Here is a 16290-nt window from a genome sequence, read left to right on the forward strand (position 1 = left end):
CTCATTTTTTGCCTTTCCCAGTTGATTACTTGATTAGTGTCTGTTAACATAATTTCCAGATACTGGCTGATACTTGACTGGGTTCTTTCTAGCATTGACGTGCAGATCTGCCTTCTGATGCCAGGCTTCCCCTTTGGCAGGTGTGCTTTTATATGTGGATCCTTTCCAAGTTATCCTAACCTGCCATTCCTGGCCATAAATAGCCATGCTAGCTCTTATTACTGCAGAATGTTAGCTAATTAAACAACCATATGTGTGGGCTATTGATTGCTGGATCAGTGTCAATTTGGCAGGACACCTCTAGAGAATACTGAAGGGCTCTGGATTTGGTGCTACATGTCAACCATTTATTTTAATTTTTTTCAATCAAGGACTAGGAGGAAGGTAGAAAAAACGTTCATCACATTTTGCAGTATCTGTAGCCTGGGGAAACACTGAATATAGACCTTTGATACTTTAAGAATATTCTAAGATTACTATAAAAGGGGAAAGCAAAGAATATAAATATTAAAACTGATCAATGTAAAGACCTTTACTTAGGTTCTAAACAAAATTTCTCAAGTACAGGACAGGAAAAATCTGGCTTACAGTGATTTATAGTTGACAGGCCAGCAACACAGAACTACAAGTAGCTCCTTTTTACACGAGCTGCTTCTCATCCTCTGGGGCTTCACCTGACTTTTCTCTTCTGTCTTAGAAAGTCCTTCCCCATTCCTTCCATCTGCTCAACTCTTTTGTATCCTATGAGACCACTGCCTTCCCTAGGGGCTTTGGTCCTCTTCTGTGGCCCCTGTGTGTTCTCCATCATTGTACTAACCACAGTATGTAAGAGGTAGATGGCCTATGTCCATCTCCCAAAGGAGCTGCGAGAACTCTGATATCTGGACATAGGTCTTCTTCATCTTTGATAGCTAGCGCTTGGCCCAGAGCATGGCACATAGTAAATGTTGATTAAGTAAAGATCCTGGAACAGGCTTTGTCCTCCTAATACTTTCCTCTTCTTCTTGGGGCTCACCCCTGGAAGACAAAAAATTGGTTCAAGTTACCTCTCTGGGTTCCACCTCTGAAACTTTGTTTATCCTCGTCTGTTCCTTATGGAAGCCATTTCAATATGGATCTTGATTTTTATCTCAATTTACTCCTTAGATATTAAGTTTCTAAATTTCTCTTGCTTTCTGGCCTGCCCTCCTCTAGGACTTCTATTTTGATTTTATCCTTAGCCTGGGTTCCCAAACCCAGAACAGGAAGCAGCCTTGTTTACTCCTCTGCCCACATGCCCAGATTCTGTCTGGAGACCCATTAAGTGCAAGAGGCATTTCCTTAACTAGCGCTCCCTTGTCCCTGTCTCCCCACCATCACAGACCATGCTTCCCCTGGCCAGGATGATGGCTGGAACAGCAAGAACTAGGGCTTTAGTTGACTTTAAGTATAATATAGATGCTACAAAAGCACATACTTTTGTATAATTCATTAGTAGAAGTATAACAAATATCATGAGATAAAGTAGCCCCATTATACTCCAGATCCAATATGGTCATCATATATACAGATAATAAAAATATAATCCAAAGAAGGCAAACCAGAATGCAGAAAGATTTTCAGTGCCTCTCTGGGAGAACATACAACCTAGGGGAAGATTTATATATATATTATAATATATATACATATATATATATACATGTATATATATGTGTATATATACATATATATGTATATATATATATAATGTGTATACACATCTCTATGATCTTAACACCCTTTATATAGTGTTATATACTCTGTGTGTGTATATTATATATATATATATATATATATATATATATATATATATATATAGTTTAATATATATGCTAAGTATTAAGAAAAGATCCTGGATACCAAATATTCTATTGAGCATTTATATGCTAGGAGAGAAGTTGGACTACATAATTTCTAAGCTGTCTCTAGTATCTGAAATTCCAATCCTATGAACTTCCAGAGTAGCCATTTCAGCCTGTTTTCTATATTTATACATGTAGTTTTCTGATTGGCTACTATACTGCAAACTGCTTGCATACGGGGATATTACGTCCTAATCACCGTTGCTACTCTTATGAGGTTAAATACTTAATATACAGATTTGCTCCATAGATATCTGATGAATAAATGGATGGGTGGATGGATGGGTGGAACAAACAAAAACCATGTGGGTTCTTTAAGGAGGTTTTCTGTGATCTTAAGAAATCCTTTGACTTTTTTCCTCTAATTAATAAAATGGACATTAACTAACAGTCCTACTGGTTTGCAATGCCAGAGGAAATAGCTAATGTATGAATTTAAAGATACCGGAAATACAAAAATATTAGGCAAAACATAGTAAGAGTACTCCATCAATGAATCTTTGTTCCTGTTTCAAATCTCATTAAAATTTGACTTTCTGGGACGCCTGGGTGGCTCAGTCGGTTAAGTGTCTGACTGCAGCTCAGGTCATGATCTTGTGGTTCATGAGTTCGAGCCCCGTGTCGGGCTCTGTGCTGTCAGCTCAGAGCCTGGAGCCTGCTTCAGATTCTGTGTCTCCCTCTCTCTCTGCCCCCTCCCCCACTTGCGCTCTGTCTCTCTCTGTCTCTCAAAAATAAGTAAAAACTTCAAAAAAAAAAATTTTTAATGAAAAATGGTTAAAAATTAAAAACAGGTTTTTTTAAATCCCCCCCCCCCCAATATAGAGTTTAATAGCAGACATTTAAGGCTTAGATGCATTTTTATCTTAGATTAATTTTTTTTTATACTATGCCACATTCCTTGTAAGAAATCTTTATAGGGCCATAAAACCTTTTTGTGGCATGGGTTAGAACATGTTAACTGAATAATATAGCTTTAGTTATATTACCTAAATTCAATGAGATAAATGAAAAATATGTACTTCATTAATTATCAACAACAATGGCATAAACACATTCTTATTAAGAGTCAAAGCAAGGGGTGCCTGAGTGGCTCAGTCGGTTAAGTGTCCTACTTCAGCTCAGGTCATGATCTCACTGTTGGTGGGTTCAGGCCCCACTTCGGGCTCTGTGCTGACAGCTCAGAGCCTGGAGCCTGCTTCATATTATATCTCCCTCTCTCTCTGCCCCTCCCCCACGTGCACTCTGTCTCTCTCTGTCTCTCAAAAATAAATGTTAAAAAATTCAAAAAAAAAAAAAGAGTCAAAGCAAGAGGTAATTCAATTTTTTAAGAGTGATATGAGTTTGTGCTTGTCCTGGACATCTTTTGAGTTATCTGCCCCCACCCCCATCCTATGCACCCTATTCACAGCTCCAGTTATATAGACCTGTGTGAGTCCCTGACCAAAACTGGATTCATTTCATCACAGACTCTTTCTCCAAAATCTGAGCTTGAAATTAGCTGTGAGGCTCTTTCCTCATAGCAGTGCCCATAACTTGTTAACCTCAATGCTTACTTCTGCCATATTTCCCAGTGTCTTCCAAATAATCAGAGGAAAATTTCCCTATGCATTTACTATTTTTATAATTATCTTTATATTGTGTATGTACATATTATTGAGTCTATGCTGATTACAGTCTCCTGGAGAGAATTAATATTGAGTTAATATTAATTTCATTAATATTTGGGTTGCAAGTTATGTTGGAGGTGGTTTAAGAAAAATAACAGGAAATTTGTTTTAAGACTATTGGGGTATCTAGTGAAATCCAAAAACACACAGCCAGATAATGACAGTATCAAGATTAGAATAATGTTTATTGATTAATCTTGTTGCTTGGACAATTACTGAAACTCTATTACTAAATTTTTTTCTTTTCTCTTGAACATAGTCGTTCAATTAATCTCAGTAATACAGAATCCCTATTAAAGACACCTCTTTTGATATAGTAGTGCAGTAAATATTCCTTAAGTTCTTCAAGATCCCAAATTGCTTTTTGAACTCTTTGCAAGAAATTAAACAGGAACCATAATTAGATGCTTACGATTTCTTCGTTCTGCAAAGTTGAGTTTGTATTTGTTCTATGTGAAACGCTGTAGAACAGAATACTGAACTTCTATCGTAGAGGTAACAGAAGATACACTTTGTGAGAAGAAAGATTAGCTCCATGCCACCAGAGGGCGACCTAACCTAATTTTGTAGAGGTGTGAATCTCAGGAAGGGCGATTTAGAATCTGGAGTGAGCTACAAATTGCTGAAAACATATACTTAGAACAAGAACATATACTTAGAAAATTAAAATAAGCATGCCCACAATCTCCCACTTTTCCCTGTTCGTACTTCATTGTTTCTAAAAATCCAGTTTCATTCATTAAGAACTTATTTACTGTTCACTACGCGCGTGACATTTTATTTCTCATCTTGATTATTTTTAATTCCCGCTATTGCCTCATTGCTGTCAGAGGTAATAACATAACAGAAGTGCTTCTTTAGGTAAAAAGATTATGTAGAAAATAACGCATGACAGTGTTTGAAACTCACTGCCTGGAATTGTAGATGGCCCTGCACCATTCCTAACATATAGGCCCCCAGGTGGGGAGCCTGTCTGTAGAGGCAGGCTTGATTTCAGGGTTGTGAGTTCAAGTCCCACATTGAGTGTAGAGCTTACTGGGGAAAAAAAATTCACTGAAGCACATGTTCCATTAGCTTCCCTGTCCCCCACCCCCCCCCCCCCAACTGTTGTTACAGCAAGAGTTCTGATAGTCTTACCCAAATTCCTACCAGACAAGTAGAAAGCCATTTCCTCCTTCTTTGTCAGCTAGTAATGGAAACAGCCTATGAAACAAAACATTTTGTTATACCCTTTCCTGGGCATTTTGCTCTTCTGGTGACATAATCTGCATTCTTTTTAGCTTCTTTGCAGAAGAACTTTTCTAGCATTTTGGCACCATCTTCTAGAACAAGTGGATTGGTCCAAGACATTTTCAGCACCCTCTTGTCCCAACCCCCCGCATTAGTCTGCCTCTTGTGGTGCCAAGTGCATCACTGGTTAAGTGGCAGGTGTTTTCTTGTTTACTTTGGTTTTAATTCAAGCATACACCAGAGCCAACCATTCAATCAGAATTCATGCTGCTCTCTGTTCCTTCAGCGGCACATGAAAGCAGTCCCCAAGCCCTTCTCCAGACAAACATCCTATCACTCCCTGAAATCTGCCCTTTGATTCTCAAATGCAGCTACTGGGCAAGTCACAGTCCCCTCCCTGCTGAAAGATCTTTTTTGGGCCTATGGCTGGCACAGCCCAGCTTGCAGGGGCCTGAGAGGGGGGAGCCTTTGAAGTTAGGTGGCTACTGTCCTCAGTCGGTGCACATCGCACACAGCATTCATCCCTAATAATATCTCATGAAGACAATCTTTCCTGGGAAACAAATCAGGCGGCCGCTCCAGTCTATGTGATAGGCTTCCAAGCCATGTGTCACACTGCAAATATGTGTGCATCAAGGGGTATGTTTTCCTGGCTCCAGACCTGAAAACAAACTCTGTCCCAAGACTTAGTCAGCAGCCCAAGGACCCATAGCAAACAGACACGCTGCCCAGTCAAACCCATGCCCTTTCTGCTCCAGCGAGAGGAGCGCCTGGGTTCAAGCACAAATTGGATCTTGCTGGAATGAAGGGGGATTGTTGCAAATTCATACACAGCAGGTCAAAGTGGAAGCACATTTTCTTTAGTAAATGAGTGGTCGACCTCCCCTTCCTCCCTTTTTCCTCCAACTTCGGGCTTTTTCTGAGAATGAAAAAGAAACAAAACTAGAGCTGTTTTTTCCTTTCCCATTCTCAGCAAGGACTGCGGGAAACGATAGGTCTCTCTAGTGCTTAGCATATTAAATATTAACTACCAAATAAGAACAGAAAGTCCCTTTCCCAGCCCCGCTTTTCTGCCTAATACAAAGAAATATTAGCTATATAATAGTAGTTAGCCATATTTTGTAGGTCTTTTGTTGTGCTGGGCACCCATGATAAGGTCTTGCTATACATCACATCATTTAATTTTGACCACAACCATTTCAAGTCCTATTACTATTATTCCCATTATACAGATAGGGAAACTGAGGCTGACAGAGCAAATAGGAAATTTGCTCCAAATCTCACAGCCAGTAAGATGAGCTCTGACTCAGTGCTTGGAACCATACTCTAGTCTGCCCTTAAAGGCTGTACTCAAATAGAACATGTGTACCAGTAGTACCTTGAGTTCTATACTGCCAGTCACTTATCCATTGTTCCTCTAAGATCCCAGGCTATAAAGCTGCAATCCTATCCTGCCTGTTTCTCTAACCAAAGGAAAACATCAGAATCTCCTGGACTCAGTGACTCCATGGGCTAATAAGGAAAGGCTCCAGGCTCCAGGTCTCCCAAACTGTTTGGGTTCTAGCCCTTGAGATTGACAGTACGCTTCTTGAGCGATGTGGCAGCTATCTCCTTATTCTAAATTAATACTTCTTGCAGAACTGAAGATTAATAAAAATCAGTCAATAAACTTTACAGAGTGTGTTTTGTGTGCTCATGGTCCTGCTGGGCTCTGTAGAAGATCATAAGGAATATGAAAATGACCTCTGATGTGGGTTTGGCGACTAGCAAATGGGACAGACTTGAGGTTGCATGTCACTCTAAATTGTTCCCAATTCCTGGGGCAACCAGTCACCCCTAGAGGGACATTGTGCTTCATGGTCCAGAAGAAACACAATCAGTGATCCTTAGCAACAGTTTCTTAAGCATTTTTAAGGTTTTAGGATTCCTTATACTTTTTTTTTTCAACTTTTTTTGCTACTTTATTTATTTTTGAGACAAACAGAGAGAAAGTGAGAGCAGGGTGGGGGGTGGGGAGCACAGAGAGAAGGAGACACAGAATCTGAAACCTCTCCAGGCTCTAAGCTGTCAGCACAGAGACTGATGCGGGGCTCAAACTCACAAACTGCGAGATCATGACATCGGCTAAAGACAGACCCTTAACTGACTGAGCCACCCAGGTGCCCCAGATTCCTCCTCACACTCTTAAAAATTGAAGACACAAAGAGATTTTGTTTATGTAGATGATGTCTGATGATCATATTAGAAATTAAAACATAGAATTTTAAAGTTATTTATTAAATCTATAGTTATTTTGAAGTAACAATAATATCCTCATTGCATGTAGCATATTTTATGAAAAATAACTACATTTCCCCCCAAATTAGTGAGAAAAATGGCATTGTTTTACATTTTTTCAAATCTCTCTAATGGATGGATGACTTAATAGAAGAGAACATGATTCTTGTGTCTGCTTCTTCGTTTGTAATCTGTTGTGATATGTTGTCTTGATTGAAGTATATGAAGAAAATACAGTCTTATACAGCTATGTAGCTGGAAAAGGAGGACCTAGCAGACCCTGTGAAAGTATTTTGGGACCCTCTAGGGGTCCTCAGACCACACTTTGAGATCAGTGATCTTTATGTAGAGTATGGGCACAGGTGGCTTGCATGGCTTAGCATCTGTCTGAGACCACGTTTGGGTACAGACACAGAAATGTAGTATAACTGTGTAGCCAATTAGGCAGATACCCAAGTTATAGGATTTAAGAATCAAGTATAGGTGCTCCTGCCTCAAAGTATTTCCCTTTCACTAACCCTTCCTAGGCCAAGAGATTCAATATACACCTGAAACTAATATAACACTGCACACCAACCATGCTGGAATTAAAATAAAATTTTAAAATATAAATAAAGCAAAAAAAAAAAAAAAGACATTGAATGCTCCTGTTTACATGTAAATTCATCAATCATCCTTAAAAAAATTTTTTTTAACGTTTATTTATTTTTGAGACAGAGAGAGACAGAGCATGAATGGGGGAGGGTCAGAGAGAGGGAGACACAGAATCTGAAACAGGCTCCGGGCTCTGAGCTGTCAGCACAGGGGCCCGATGCGGGGCTCAAACTCACGGACCGCGAGATCATGACCTGAGCCAAAGTCGCCCACTTAACCAACTGAGCCACCCAGGCGCCCCTCATCAATCATCCTTTAAATAAACCTATATTAAGTGGCATAAATGTGCAAGACTCAGAGCTAGGAACATAAATGTGAATCAAACAGAATAATAGAACACTTCTAGCAAATAGTGCCCTAAGAGAATGGAAAATATGACAAGTTTTGATGGGACAGGAAGAATGGCTGGAAAAGTCTGAAGAGGATATTATTGGCGACTATTTCAGACCAAAGTGGTGGCCAGCATGGTATTACTTGAGGGACATCCATAATTTTCATCTAGAAAAAAAAAGTAGCTCTGAAAATTCATTTCTTAAAGTTACTCGATTCTTCTTTTAACATGAAAATTCACTTCTCTGAGCTATTCAATTCTTTTATGCTTCCCTCTCCCAAATGCTATAAAGATCGCTGTCAGAACTATTGGACATTCCCAACTATTGGACATTCCCATGTCATTCAGGATCCTGCCAGACAAAAAGAATCAGCATGTTCTGTATTTCTTTACATATCTAGATTTAGATCCAAATTTATACACACATACATGCATATACGCACACACATATATATACACATATATATTTATATTAATAAAGATCATAGGGTTGCCTGGGTCACTCAGTTAGTTGAGCGTCCAACTCTTAATTTTGGCTCAGGTCATGATCCCAGGGTTGAGCCCCGAGTTGGGCTCCTTGCTGAGCATGAAGACTGCTTAAGATTCTCTCTCTCCTTCTCTCTCTCTCCCTGTGTCCTTCCCTTGCTTGTGCATGTGTGCATGCACTCAAATAAATAAATATACACATATTTATATAAATGCATTGAAAGATTGACTTATGTACTTGTGGGAGCTAGGCAAGTCCTAAATCTGTAGGGCACAATGTCAGGACAAGAAAGCTGGAAACTCTCAGACAAGAGCTAGTGTTACAGACCACAGGCAAAATTTCTTCTTCTGCTAGGAAATCTGTTTCAACGGATTGCATCAGACCTTCTCAGATTATCCAGGATAATCTCCTTTACATACAGTCAACTGATTGTAGATCTCAGTCACATCTGCAAAATGCCTTCACAACACCCTGGATTAGTGTTTGATTAAACAACTGGGTACTATCACCTAGGCAAGTTGACACAAAAAATTGACCATCATACCACCTTATTGTGAATTTGTTTGATGGACTTTTCCTTCCTAAAAACTTTTTTGTAATTCTCTTATTAAAAAAAAATTTTTTTTAATCTTTATTTTAGAGAGAGACAGAGCGCAAGCAGGGGAGGAGCAAAGAAAGTGGGAGACAGAGAATCCAAAGAAGGCTCCAGGCTCTGAGCTGTCAGGACTGAGCCCAACGTGGAGCTCGAACCCATGGACTGGGAGATCATGACTTGAGCTGAAGTTGGACGCTTAACTGACTGAGCCACCCAGGGCTGCCCCCCCATCCTAAAATCTTTTTATAAATTAAAATATAAACGCAACCTAGAGACTGAGAAGGATCAAGGGTAGAGAGAAGTACAGAGCAATAAGAAGATAGGAAGAGAAAGCTGGTCCAGTGGGACAGGACTGGAGGAGAGACCAGTATGAAAGTGGAGACATACAAAACATACCACAGGGAGACATACAAAGTCATAGAGGGAAAGACAAAGGACAAGAGGCGGAGGAGGGAAGAGTGACTTCCTGAGGTAAGCTGTTCTCATTGCTAACTTTAAAGTAGGAATTAAAAAAAATAATTATGATTCACAACTCTCGTTTTCCTCACACTTAGAGTTAATGCCATAGCTATGAGAGATTTCCAGGGAAGGAAATATAACTCTAGAGGCTCAAGTGATTTGAAACCAATTAACTCTAGATCCTGGCTAGAGCTGGCCTCTGGGCTAGAACTTCCCCAGCCCTATACTCTTATACTCTTTGTTGAGATAGATTGAGGTCTTCTGAATTTAACCATAGAGAAAATGTGTGAGCTCTCTCCTCTCTTGGTTAAGGTCATATCGGACTGTGTGGGAGGCATCCTTTAAGATGGCCCCCAGTGATCCTGCCCTCTGCATTCACGACTTTTGTATTATCTACTCCTGAGTATGAGTTGGACTTGGTGAATCACTTTTAATTAACAGAATATGGCAGTGATGGGATGTCACTTCTGTGATTAGGTGATAAGAAACTGTGACTTCCATCTTGGTAGCACTTTTCAATCTCTCTCTGAATCTTTTTATGTACTTGTTCTAATGAGGCAAGCTATCATGTTATAAGCTTCCCTATGGAGAAGCCCATGTGTAAGGAACTCAGGGCAAGGAACTCCTCACAAAGGAGCTAAAGCATCAGTCTGACAACCCACCAAGAACTGAAACCTGTCAATAAATATATAAGAGATGTTGGGAGTGGAGCCTTCTCTCGTAAAGCCTCGGTACTAGCTGTCTTGCTTACATCCTGAATGCAGCCTGTGAGAGACCTTGAGTCAGAAGATCCTGCTAAGCCAAATTAGGATTCCCGCATCACAGAACTATGAGATAATAAGTATCGTTTTAGGTCACTAAGTTTTGGGATAATTTGTTATACTGTAACGGGTAACTAATATAGACAGCCTGAGTTTAAATGCTACCATTTATTAGCTTTGTGACCTTGGGCAAGTAACTTGAACTCTATGTCTCAGCTAACTGATTTGTAAAATGTAGACAATAAGAATAATACTGACCGCATAGAACTACTCTCAGTCTAAGTGATTTAATATATATAAACAGCCAAAGAGTGCCTAGCACACAATAAGTGTTAGCTGGCTACTGCTACTTTTTCTATCATCATCGTCATCATCATCATCATCATAAGTTTAGGGAAGGATCACTGTGTATATTCCTCTAGAGAAACATGCATTGTCACCATCAGGCAATTGAGACTAATTGCTGTCCCTTAGGGAGCTGGCCTTAAATTTTCAATGTTAACTTCCCAAGCTCCTGCTAGCTGCATGCACTTCTAAATTTGGAATAGCACGTCCACATACACAGGTGGTCCCAGGGAGCCCAGTGCCTCACCGAGCCCAGAATATCCTACAAGATCTGAAGTATTTGGGAAATGTCTTCCACAGCCTTCTTTTCATATTTGATCCCTTTCATTATGATGCGATATGACCCCAGGATTTTTAACACCTGGTCATGGAGTTATCTGCTGAAACGTGGAGAACACCTCTGGTTTCAGGGATTGGTGAGCCATCACTTAAAAAGAATCCTGAGCAAAGGCTGCATCTGCTGTGATCAATTCCAGAATCTTGGAGAGCCTTTTCTCTGAGGATGTTGACTGGGGTGGGTGGAGCGGGGTGTCTGCAAAAGGAAAGACCAAATTAAAGGGTCATTATTGATCATCTCCCTTTTCTTACATGTAGATGAAGGATAATATTTTACCCTCTCTACCTCTCTAAGCTGTCTTATTAGGAATGAATGAATGTATCTAACATACCTGTTATAGCAAAAGGAAGCTTCAAGTAATGAATACCTTTGATTTAAAAAAACCTGCCAAATGGGGACAGATGGAATGTTGGGTACTAAATAAGGGTTGCAATTTTGCAGAAATGGGGCTGAACTCCGATCTCAAGGAATTCTTCCACTCCTAGAGATCCAAGAATGCCACAAATGCACCATCTGTTGGCCACGGTAAGAAAGCTGTCACTCAAATGGATTTCAATTTATTCCCTTTTGTCCCTTCCCAATTTGTTTTCCATAAGCTTGCAGCAGCTGCTGGGATAAATGTAGCCTTAGAAAGAGTTCTTATAGCTGTGTTGACACTAAGGGAGACTAGACAGCCTATAAATACAAGTGCTTGGGATCAGTGTGCAAGATCTGATTTGATGACCCCAAATTTAAAGCAATTAAGAGCTCTTTTTCTTTGCTTGAACCGTAGGCATCAAAGCATAGTGATTTGGTCTAGATTTGAAATCAGATACACTAGGGTGCCAATCCAAGTTTAGCCTCCTCACCTCTAAAATGGTGACAAAAACACCTACCTCACAAAGTTGTTGTAGCTATTATTATGATATTAGACACAGTGTTTAAAATGCATGGTCAGTGAAGCCTTTGAGAGATTGAAAGCTGTATCTGCCTGGGAGTGGTAGTTTTAGGAGACGGGCATCACCACTAGCAAAATCACTTTGCAATTGCAGGATAACTGAGGGATTGTGTTAAGCAGGGGGCCTGGCCCCCAGGCCTTCACCATTGACAGCCAGCATCTAGATCAGGGAAACTCTTGGACCCAATCAGTTTATTGCTACCTCCTGGAAATTCTACCATGGCTGTGTTCTTTTAATTGAAAACTAATCATCCTATAAGGCTTAGTTTAATCCTATGTAATCCAATCAATGGAGCCTATTCTGATTGTCCCAGCCAATTGCAATCTCACTTCTCCAAACAACTTCCGCTCCAATTTACTGGACACTTAGTAAGTCCTAACCTCCTTTGCCAGTTACGTTATAGTCCTAAGCTTATAGTTTGTCTCTAAAACTAAGTTGCAGTTCCTTGAGGATAGAAGTGGATTTTTACCTTCTTCCATTCATTCCCAGTAGTAGGCTATGAACTGTGATCAAAAACTACTCTGTGGGGGCGCCTGGGTGGCGCAGTCGGTTAAGCGTCCGACTTCAGCCAGGTCACGATCTCGCGGCCCGTGAGTTCGAGCCCCGCGTCAGGCTCTGGGCTGATGGCTCGGAGCCTGGAGCCTGTTTCCGATTCTGTGTCTCCCTCTCTCTCTGCCCCTCCCCCGTTCATGCTCTGTCTCTCTCTGTCCCAAAAATAAATAAAAAACGTTGAAAAAAAAAATTTTTTAAAAAATAAAAAAAAAAAAAAAACAAAAAAACTACTCTGTGGATCTCTGAGATTCCGTAGGGGTGATTCAGGTACGTCACCTAGGATGAGAGAACTGGCTTCCCAGTGCCAAATCCTGGACCCATAATCCCTTCTCCCTCCAGTAGGCTTCAGCCAGAAGAGCCTGGCTTTCATCTGTTTGGCCTTCTGACTTCAGTGATGATGATGATAGTATATTTATTGAGCACAGACAAGGTCCTCATGTATCTCCTTTGGCCCTACCACTGTGGGGTACTTGCCAGCCAGGTTTCCAAATGCCTGAGGGCTTTCTCTGGCAGCCAGAGCAGGTGGAAGGACCAGAGAAGTCGCACCCCTGTGAACAGCCTTCAGCCACTGACTAGAGATGGTATGAAAATACCCCAGCTTCCTTATCATTCTGGGGGTGACTCTGAGGTGGGTGTTCCTCACGGACCCCCAGAGTTCGCTTATTAGATCAGGCTCCACTTTCTCATAGTGGTAACTGGTTTGGTAACTTACCTCTTGATGGCTTTCCCTTCCCTTCCCTGCCTCACTTCCCCATTATAAGTATTTCCAGGGATCATCTCCCAAATCCTTGTTTCAGGGTCTGCTTCTGGGGAAACCAGACATGAACTCAACATCTGTTCATTACCGATCATGATTCTAAAAGCTTTACAGATATTGACTCCTTCAATCCTTCAGCCACCCTATTAACTTTTTATTCATTTTTTCATTTTGCATATAAGGAACTGGAGGCAAGGCAACGTTAATTGTATTACCTGAGTTTACAAAGTTAATATGTGTCGGTGGCAGGACTCAAAGCACAGGTTTCCCTGATGAAGAGAGTGAAATTTGTTGATCCAGGTAGATATGCTGCCCATTGAGTAAGAATCATAGCTTCCTCCGGAAGTCCTTGGCAAAGCTTCTTTTCTTTCATTAACTCCTGAATCCTGTCTTTGCTTTTAAATGTTTTAAGTCTGGACAACTTAGAGGTGACTTTTTTTTTTTTTAATTTTTTTTTTTTTTAACGTTTATTTATTTTTGAGACAGAGACAGAGCATGAACTGGGGAGGGTCAGAGAGAGAGGGAGACACAGAATCCGAAACAGGCTCCAGGCTCTGCGAGGTCAGCACAGAGCCCAACGCGGGGCTCAAACTCACGGACAGTGAGATCATGACCTGAGCCGAAGTCGGCTGCCCAACCGACTGAGCCACCCAGGCGCCCCCTTAGAGGTGACTTTTTATTGGAGATGTTACTTGTTTCTTCCAATACCGAGCTCAGTTTGGAGGCCAGAGGAGGGGCAGTGCAACAGGGAGAAGCAGTGTGTCCTCGTATCTTGACCGAGTGGCACTCATCATTTCTGCTGGTTCCCTTGCTGGTATCGCTGTTCCCAGGAATTGCTCCTGAATGGTACCTATAACAGGGATGGGGGAGGGGGGAGGGCGAGATAGGGAGAGAGAGACAAGTCAGGAGAAGTCAGGTGGTGTGGAGAAGGAAGGTTAGTAGAGAAGGCCCTAACTTGTGTAATGAATTCTGTTCTAGTCATGTTGTGTTTGAAGAAATGGTGACACACAGTTGGAAATATTCAGCATGTAGTTAGGAAAGTGACTTTGGAACTTGGAAGAGTTGATAAAATGATGTGGGCTTAGAAGTGGTGGTGGCTGCGGTGGGAGTCATAGGAGAGGAGAAAAATTGAGTTGATGGAGAATGAAAGCCTAAGGACGGAATCTTAGGGAATGTCGATGTCTGATGTCCGAATGAGGAAGGGAAGTCGTCAAGGGAGGCAGAGACGTAGAAGGAGAGCCAGGATGGTACTCCCCAAGAATGGGCCCCAAGGATGTCAGTAGTCCCAAGCAATAGTGACTAATCGACAGGGCGAAATACCTCAAGGGTCAACTTGGAGAACAAGGACCAAAATGAAAATGCAGTGCTCAGGATGTGTCTCCTAACCTTTGAGGCCAGAGACTAGAATGTAGAGGTAGAAACTAAGAAGAAGAAGGGTATGGAAAATGAGAAATGCAGGGTGTAAGTCATGTAATTTAGTGAATCAATCTTTTACTTTTGTGAAGGGTATTCTAGAATCACCACAAAATATGGGCTCCACCAGTCCCCAAACCTCTGTTTAAATGTATAATAAATGTTTAATGAGGAATCTTTATGAGTGACCTCAATTTTAACTTTCTGGTTTCTTTTTTTTTTTTTTTTATTTGTTTGTTGTTATTGGCTTTAAAGACTACTGAATAATCCCTTAGAGAACAAGTTCTTTTTTTTTTTTTTAATTTTTTTTTTTAACGTTTATTTATTTTTGAGACAGAGAGAGACAGAGCATGAACGGGGGAGGGTCAGAGAGAGAGGGAGACACAGAATCCGAAACAGGCTCCAGGCTCTGCGCGGTCAGCACAGAGCCCGACGCGGGGCTCAAACTCACGGACCGTGAGATCATGACCTGAGCCGAAGTCGGCCGCCCAACTGACTGAGCCACCCAGGCGCCCCAGGGAACAAGTTCTTTAACTAGTCACTAGAGAATCTCCTCACATGTATTGTTGCTTTTTAAAAGAATTAGACCATAGCACTTAATATCACAACTTGATAGAAGATAGCATAATTATATTTGATGATTAAGAAGATACTCCAGGATCTTGCTGTACCTCTGGGCCATTACCCTGAATTCCATTACAAAGAAGTCAGAGAAAATAAATACTAGATGAGGAGCCAGGAGATCTGGGCTTTAGTCCCAGCTTTCATTAATTTAGTTTACCTCAGAGAGCCTCAGTTTCCTCATCCTAAAATGAGATTGCCTTTATTGGTGATTCTCAAACCAGTACTGATCTCTGATGATGTTTTCATCTCCTTCAGAGCAAAGGAAGGAGGGAAGGAGAGAGAGAGACACACACATTATGTAGTGAGTTATTTAAAAAGTCAAATTTGGGGGCGCCTGGGTGGCGCAGTAGGTTAAGCGTCCGACTTCAGCCAGGTCACGATCTCGCGGTCTGTGAGTTCGAGCCCCGCGTCAGGTTCTGGGCTGATGGCTCGGAGCCTGGAGCCTGTTTCCGATTCTGTGTCTCCCTCTCTCTCTGCCCCTCCCCCGTTCATGCTCTGTCTCTCTCTGTCCCAAAAATAAATAAAAAACGTTGAAAAAAAAAAATTAAAAAAAAAAAAAGTCAAATTTGTTTATTTTTAATTCTAAGACTTGTCCTTTCTACTGTTATGTTAAAATGGCCTTATCTTTTATAAAACAATGGTCATGGGCATTAGCAGGTGGATTTTTTTACATGTTTATTTATTTATTTATTTTTTTGAGAGAGATAGAGCACCAGCAGGGGAGGAGCAGAGAGTAAGGGAGAGAGAGGGAATCCAAAGCAGGCTCTGCCCTTTCGGTGCAGAGCCCATCTCTGGGCTTGAACTCACAAACCATGAGATCATGACCAGAGCTGAAGTCAAGAGGCAGATACTTAACTGACTGAGCCACCCAGGCACCCCAGCAGTTGGATTTTTAATGTGCTCAAACGGCAACATAAAAAACCAGCAATCTCCTGGTACTGCAGAACATTTTCTCTCAATTTTTACCGGTCCATGGACTCACT

The 16290-nt window shown here is 41.1% G+C and overlaps 1 long non-coding RNA gene across 1 annotated transcript; it reads right to left on the reverse strand.

Moving 5' to 3' along the window:
* Positions 1-517: 517 nt before the first annotated feature.
* On the reverse strand, positions 518-13705 carry LOC109258497 (uncharacterized). Its single transcript, XR_002076338.2, has 3 exons — positions 13486-13705; positions 11048-11218; positions 518-1017 (listed from the first exon to the last, which is right to left on the reverse strand). It is a non-coding gene; the product is annotated as an uncharacterized LOC109258497 (long non-coding RNA).
* Between the last annotated feature and the right edge of the window lie 2585 nt (positions 13706-16290).

This window comes from Panthera pardus, unplaced genomic scaffold (assembly GCF_024362965.1).
Source record: "Panthera pardus isolate Hobbes unplaced genomic scaffold, ASM2436296v1 HiC_scaffold_24, whole genome shotgun sequence".
Taxonomy (NCBI): Eukaryota; Metazoa; Chordata; class Mammalia; order Carnivora; family Felidae; genus Panthera; species Panthera pardus.